The 7,793-nt window shown below is 43.2% G+C and overlaps 1 protein-coding gene across 2 annotated transcripts in view; it reads left to right on the top strand.

The window, feature by feature from the left end:
- The window catches only part of UBE2H (ubiquitin conjugating enzyme E2 H), a 100,706-nt gene that overhangs the window by 71,567 nt on the left and 21,346 nt on the right, over positions 1-7,793 (top strand). The window lies entirely within an intron of this gene.

Genomic DNA, 7,793 nt, shown 5'->3' with positions numbered 1-7,793 from the left:
AGTTTTAGCTCTGCCTGTGGCAGGTACTACCTGCTCCTTCCATTTGCTGTGCAAAGTTCCATCTAACTTGCTGTTTAGGTTAGCTCCTACTTGAACTATAGCAGCTGACCGCTGGCTTTTGAGCTGGTTATTAATTCTGACATCTTTTTGGCATTAAGTACATTCCTTCCACTTTAGGGTTGGCATCATAATGAAAACATGTCTTCTGGGCTTCCTTTTTTCTTTACAGTGAAATTCTTTAAAAAACAAAGTAAGAGTAATGCCTAAGTTCCCTTTGAGAAGCTTGTTCACACAGTTTAAGATTTGTCCATCTTCCTGATGTTGGTGGAAACGATATTGCTTGAAGGAACTTCCAGATTAAATCATCCAGTTGCCTTATTTTAAGGATGGTAAAAGTGAGACTCAGGAGGGGGGCGCTGCATATGTCACTACTAACGAGTCGCACAGCCTGCCTCCTGGCTTCCAGGTTAGTGTTTTTTACCCCAAAACCGAATGCAATCAAAATGGGCATTTTAATAATAAATATTAGAGCAACTGCATTTTCTGTTTTCAGTGTGGTGGGGTTATAGGAAAACTTAATGTCCCATCATCAAACTATCCTCTAATGCTTGACAGCTCCTACAAGACTGAGACATGGATATGTAGGGGTAGATACTTTCGTTTTTACAACGAGGAAAGGGAGATGAAATTACCTACTTGAGCTAATTAAACAATTGTAACATTATTGAGTGCTTACTGTGTGCCAGTTATTGGTCACACGCTATACATTTATTAATTCATTTAACCTTTGCGATGGTCCTGTTATGTGCAGATACCGTCACTTAACCCTGCTCTGTGGTTAAGGGAGCAGAGAGGCAGGGACTGAGTCACTCCCAGCTTGCCCAAAGCTCATACAGTGGAACTTAGGCGGTCTGACTAGAGCCTGATGTGTGGGTTTTTTGGTTTTTGTTTTTTTAGATTTTATTTGTTTAGTTTTAGAGGGGGGGAAGAGAGGGAGAGGGAGAGAAGCATCTATGTAAGAGAGAAGCACACTGATCAGTTGCCTGTCGTATGTGCCTCGACTGGGGAACAAACCCGCACCCCAGGCATGCACCCTGACCTGGGGTCAGACTGGCGACCTTTCACTTTGCAGGATGACACCCATCCAACTGAGCCACACCGGTTAGGGCTAGAACCTGATTTTTTTAACCATAAATTTGTTTACGATGAGTGGCAGAGACTTGAAATGGGTCTTGCAGTTTGAAGTCCGGGGTGTTCTATATTTTATTGCCTCTGACAATGAAAGTAAATACTGCCTGACTCAGACAGTGTGGCTGTGTGAATGACCGGGAAGGTGAAAGATAAACTGTGGGAACAGGAAAGAGATTATGATCTAACAAAAATGAAGCTGTGGGAGAGTAGGTTTAAGGCTGCAGGATTTTGTAATCTGCTAGGCTGGCGGGAAGGTTATGCTGTTGCAGGACACTGCCTTTTCGTAGTTGTAAATGAACTTTCCTCACCGATCCAGCCCGTTCCTCAAATTCTGTATTATGGGCGGGGGGGGGGGGGGGGGGGGTGGGTGGAGGAACGGAAGGGAGGATCCTTTGTTGAGTTTAGATCTCCCGAACACACACAGGATCAGTTCGGAAGTTCCCATGGCACAGGGCCTGGAGAGCGAGCTCCTTGCTTGGTTCCTCACCCAAGAAGAGACTGCCCAGGACCGTCTGTCCAGAGTAGGAAGGGCTCAGCTCTCCCAAGACTTCTGCCCAGGTGCAGGCTGGCTGTCTGACGCAAGAGGAGAGTCTGGCAAGCGGGCACCAAGGCACTGGACTGGCAGTGTGGCTGTGGCTGGTGAGGCTGGCTGCGTCCCCGAACCCAGTTACCTCTTGCATGCTAAGAGTGGAGGTCCAAGTCATTGCCCTTAAAAAGTGTATAAGTGATAGGAGAGAGAAGATTCAGTCTTTAATGAATACGTTTTAAATAGTTATATCTATTTTAAAAAGTAGAATTTATTAGTTTGATTCCGAATGGTCTTCCTTATGTGGGCATTTGTCCTCAAGATGGAATGTGGGATTAATTTAATGTATTCACTTACTGTTTTCTCTCAGGAATTTATAAGCTTATAATGAAATTGCATCAGCTACAGCTGCCTCAACCATCTGCAGTCCAGGCTCATTTTGTCCCTGGGAGAGCGCTATTGTTTTATGCCTTTGCCACTTTTTTACCTATTTACCTGAGTGTTGGTTTACCTTGTTTCATGAGTCACTTGTTTGACCTCTCATTTTTTGAAGATTGTTCTAAATGAAATTTCTAGATAGATGACAGCCATAGGTATTTCATTCTACCCACAGATTTGATCATTAAAAATATCCTCACAAGTAAAGGGAGCAAAGGTGGAAAACACCATGAGTTTCTGGTTCCTTTGTTTACATACTGACCCCAGTATCAGAAGTTACTTGAAAGTGTGTGCAACTTCGTACAGATTCCCTCCTGGGACTGGACGCAGAAAGAGGCTGTTTTCAGCATGACTCTGCACGATGTTATTTACTTACTCCACTTACCAGCCTGTGGGGCAAGAGATTTGTTACTCTAGAGCAGTTGAGTGTTAGAGTGGAACAAGTCCAAAGCATGACTTTTTTTTTTTAATAGTCTGCTTGCTCTGGTCAGGTGGCTCAGTTGGTTGAAGCATCATTGTCTTATCACCAAAAAGTCGCGGGTTTGATCCCTGATCAGGGCACATACACAAAGCCGATGTTTCTCTCTTTTTCTCTCTTTACCTGCCCCACACCCCCTAGAAATTCAGTGACTATATCCTCAGGTAAGGATAAAAGAAAATCTGTGCTTTTATTTTTTAAATGCATAGTTTTACATCAACTAAGCATGATTTGGACTTTTCCTCCAGAATTATAAATCACCTGATTCTCTTTTGCTAAAAGATAAGAGAACAGAGGAGTTTTAGCTAAACATTTGTTTATATTGTTCCTGCTGTACAAATGCTTGAGCCATGCCAGAAAATAATTGTCCAAAAGATTTTAAACATGCCCTGCCGGTGTGGCTCAGTGGATTGAGTGCTGGCCTGCAAACCAAAGGGTCGCTGGTTTGACTCCGTCAGGGCACATGCCTGGGTTGCAGGCCAGGTCCCTAGTCGGGGCCATGTGATAAGAGGCAACCACACACTGATGTTTCTCTCTCTTTGTCTCCCCCCCCCCCCCAAAGATAAATAAATAAAATCTTTAAAAAGATTTTAAACAAAGGAGTTCTTAATTTTATCTGGTCAAATCACTGACATATACCATTAGAAAATGTCTGGTCATGAATAAAATCTTAAGTCACGTAGATTAAAAATGACTTGCTGCTTCCACTTATCATGTTTCCATAAAAGCAGTTTTCAAAATAATGTTCTCTTAAAATAGCTTCAAAATAGTTCCTGGTCAAATGGAAACAAGTGTTGGGAAAATTCTCTTGTTGCAGACGCATTCATTAGTGTGGTGTTAGCATTGCCAAAAGGAAGGAGGACATGCCAGGCAAACACGCTCGGCCCTGAGAACTTTCCTTTCCTGAATTCCTGGCCTGCGCTTTCTCATCTGCTCCCCTCCTTGTCCAGAAGTTCCATTGTTGCCATCATCGTCCAGAATGTAAGTGGCTTTGCCACAGATGCTGCCCACAGCTCAGCCAAGAACAAATGTACAAGAGATATATGTGCTTATTTTCATTTATTTGCTTTGGGTATTTTTCCAACAATTGAAAAAGCCTGGAACAGGAAGAGGATTGTAGTCTGGGAATTGTTAGCGTTTGGCTGGCTGTGCTTTGGTCCCTGTTTTCTGCCTGCTTGGGAACAGTCAGCAGATACAGTGTTGCTTGGTGGTGTTTTAGCACGTTGGTAGCTTGGTATTCTCCAGAATACTTTTGTTCCCAAACACGTGCCTTACAGAATAAATTTCCTTTAAGGACTTAAACTCTGGACATTTCTCCTTAAGTCTTCTGTATTCAGAGCTCTGGCCGTTGTTACTAAGTCCTACTGTTTTAGGGCTGATGGAGTAAGGCTGGAGGTTTCAGAGATGCTGGAGTCCAACTGTTTCTCTTCGCTGGTGGAGGAACGGGCCCGCAGAAGGGAGTGACCTGCCCAAGGCCTGCAGTTGGTAGCTGAGCTGGGGCGAGCCCAAGCCTCTGCTGGTGCTGTCCTCTCTGCAGTCTGCTTCTGCCGTCTGTCGCCGAGCTCGAGCTCAGACAGGCCTTTCCGCTTCGCCGGGGCACTGCGGACTGCGCTCCAGCACATTCATTGCTTAAAAATGTTCTTAAAAAGGGCGGGCTAAGTCATTTTTGGCCCTCTTTGGCTATGTACTCTTAGACTCAACCAAGCCAAAAATCTAGATTTAATTGAAAGCAGTGTGGAAACTATATTGATTCCAAATGTAATCTCCAGGCCTTGTACAAGGAGGGAGGCACCCTAACCTTTCAGGGGCAGTTTTAATAAACATGTAAAGGTCTTTCACCATAGCTGTTTTCTGGACACACCTTTGAGGTTTCCTGTGACATAAGTTGTTGAAGCTTTGTCGGAGAGACAGCTCATTCCGTTCTGCCTGGATTGCTGTTCTCCATCATTCTTTCCCCAGCAGGCTTCCCACCTTACGCAGAATGAAAGCCAGCATCCTTAAAGGGACCCACAGATGCTCATTATCTCTCTGACCTCTCGGCCGGTCTTCTGCCCCTTACTCACCCATTTCAGCTTCACCACTCTCGTCACTGGTCTTCAAACACCCAGCAAACTCCTGGAGCACATTGCACTGGCTGCCCGAGCTGTCCACGCTCTTCCCCGGGCTGCAGAGTGACTCCTCCCCCACTCACACCCTTCAGACTAAGTCACCCTCTCTGTAAAGCCCTCCCTGACCATCGTGTTTAAAATTGCAGCCCCGCCCCAGCATTCCTGTTTCCAGCCCCTTCTTTGCTGTGTGTTTCTTCATAACACTTGCCGTGTTCTAACAGCACCTCTGTTGTTAAAGAGCTCTCCCGGTGATTCTTCCCTGCGGGCAGCACAGGAGCCTTCTGCCATCGCTGTTGCTTCACTAGGTGCTCCTTCCAGAATTCTAGCTGAAGTATCTTAAGTACCAAGTTCAATGTTAAGTTCTCAGTTGTAACTTCAAAATAGTCCCCACATAACAGAACAAGTCTCTTGAATTAAACCGTATGGTGGCTAACCAGTCGTGTTTCCGTGCGCCAGGAAGTGTCTTGGCAGTTACGACAGCAGTCTGTTCCTGTACGTAACTGATCTTGACAGCCGGTGCCTCATAACCTGAGGGTCTTCTGATTTTTTCTGATGAATTTGTATTATTTAAGCAAGAGTATTTGAGATATAAACACTCAACTGAAATGGTTGATTTTAGTGGCGCTTTTCCTTGAAAGCGTTCAGCACTGGATAACCTGTGTATAATTAGGTTTGCTTTTTAGAGTGTTTGCTACTGTTTATAATTTTTTTATTTGAAAGTGTTTTCCAACTGTTAAAATTAGACATTGTAAAAATTGTGGCAAGTAGAAGAGTAGTAGTAGAAATGGGGGAGGGGGGTGTCTAAAGCTCGCTCCCGTTGACACTTGTGTATTTCCCTCCAGCCTTTCCTCATTGCCTGACCCTGCTTCTGGCTGGAGTGGGGCAGCCGGTGTGTCAAAGTGTAGGCGGGTGTAGGGGCGGTAAATGTAAAAAGGGGCGTGTGGGGAGTATTTGAAAAATGTAATGGAGAAAATATTTCCATCATGAAGAATTAAGCACTGTTAATAGTTGTACGTTTGCTTCTATTTGGTGTCTATGTGTGCACTTTTTAAAAACTGGAGTGAATAATATACAAACACATTCTGTCTTTTTAAAAGGCACATAGTATTATAAATTCATCTTTAGTTACTGTTGCCCATTCTGTCCCCTGATTCTACCATTGGCTGTGCACCTTCACCGAAATAATTTTGCAAGTTTGATATATGTTGTCCAGTGCAATTTCCGTACTTGTTACCATAGAGAATACATGGTGTTGCTTTGTTTTAGTTTCACTAAATGGTATCATGTGGTAAATATATCATTCTGCGACTGTTTCTCCCCTCGGTGTGGATCGATCCAAGCTGATACTGAACAGTCCTAGTTCGTTACCAGGGCTATATGGAACTCCTAGTATATGGATGTGCTTACAGCTTCTCCAGTCCCTTTTGATGGAGTCAGATTTGTCTTAGCTTTTATAAATAATGCTTCAGTGAGTAGTCCTCATGGATCTTCATGAACACCTATATTTTTCTAGAGTCATGTAGGTTTTTATCCTGCTTTTTCTCCTCTTAACCTTAAGATATGAGCGTTTCCATTAGCTTAGTAAAACCTCTTCATAAACACATGCCTCTTAAGTCTAGACTTTGAAACATCTTTCATTTCCATAATAAAAATTAGCATGAAACTGTAATTGGATACAAGGCTTTTCTTTTTACATCAGAGTAATGTGAACATTGCATGGGTTCTCTTAATGGTAGTAGATAAAACATAAATTATTTCAACACAGGATTACAAAACAGGCCTTAGAAGCATAATCAGCACTTGGAGTGGCTGGAGCAGGCGAGCACTGGCGTACCTGGGACTGCATGTTCGTCCCTCCTTTCCTGAGTCTGGAGAAGTTGCTTAGATTTTCTGAGACGTCCTCTGTCACAATGCATTCTTGGGGGTCCTCCTCTGATGCCACTTCTCTGACTCTTTCCCGACAACTTCCTCTTCCCTGACTGTATCAGCTCTGCACATGCACTGCAGTCACTTCTTCATGTCTCTCGTTCCACTGCTGCAGTGACCTCCGCAAGAACAGCGGAGTGGTATTCTGTCCCCTCGACGAGCGCACTGCCAGACACACCGATGCTGACCAAATATGATTTGAGTGAAGGAAAGTGAGAGACCGTGTGAGGGGGTGGTGAGAGAGAGTGGGAGTGGGAAACAGGGGTGGTCAGTTCAGAGAGCACTTCAGTCTTTGAAAGCACGGAATGGAATAAGGAAGTTTTAAAAGTAATTGAAGTGAAAAGGATGATGAAATGACAGCTTTGACCGTGGATCTCTGCTTTAGAATATTGCCATCTGCATGCATGCAAACTGATTATGTATCACCAGTTTTAAGGTAGAAAATAAATGAATTTCTCCTCGGAATTTAAACATCAGTATATTTGTTAAAGTCCATACTTGTTCTTCTATGAATAAATCAAAAGAACTTGGATCCCTGACAAATTTAGCCATCTTACAGAATTTTTTTTTTTTAACTCCTTGCCTCATTTCTTGGTTGCCTCAATTTTAATCAAAGCTGGGTTTCCTGGAGTGAGTTGACTAAAGTGAAAGGAAGTACTTTGGTCACCGTCCTTATGAAATTCTTTGTGGTTTGGAAGTGGTGCCCCTTTAACATTTCAGCAGTTTCATTGATGTCTGCACACAGTGTGGCAGAGCGATGCCGGGAACTGAGCTTTAGAAGGAGAAGTTCAAATGCAGAACCTCCACAGTTAGAGATTGGACAATAAAACTTTGGGGAGGGGGATCAGAGGAATGCTTTCTTGACTTTTGTCATGGCACTAGTTATAAATTAATACGATAAATTTTCTTGGCAAGTACCTTCATAGCTCAGAAAAAATTCTTTTAATAATTATTTTGTATAAAAAGTTGCATTGCTCTCAGAGATTGTTAGTTTTAGGGTTGTTGTTTTTTTTTTAATTGGAACTCTAATGTATTTTAAGTAAATGCCATTGCCAGGAGAATATATAGTCTTACCAGTAATCAAAGGTCTAAGATTGAAAGTAATGAGTTATGGGTATCATCACTT

This window comes from Phyllostomus discolor, chromosome 10 (assembly GCF_004126475.2).
Source record: "Phyllostomus discolor isolate MPI-MPIP mPhyDis1 chromosome 10, mPhyDis1.pri.v3, whole genome shotgun sequence".
NCBI classification, from domain to species: domain Eukaryota; kingdom Metazoa; phylum Chordata; class Mammalia; order Chiroptera; family Phyllostomidae; genus Phyllostomus; species Phyllostomus discolor.
The sequence above is the reverse complement of the archived record's forward strand: the minus strand, read 5'-3'. Positions and strand labels throughout refer to the sequence as shown.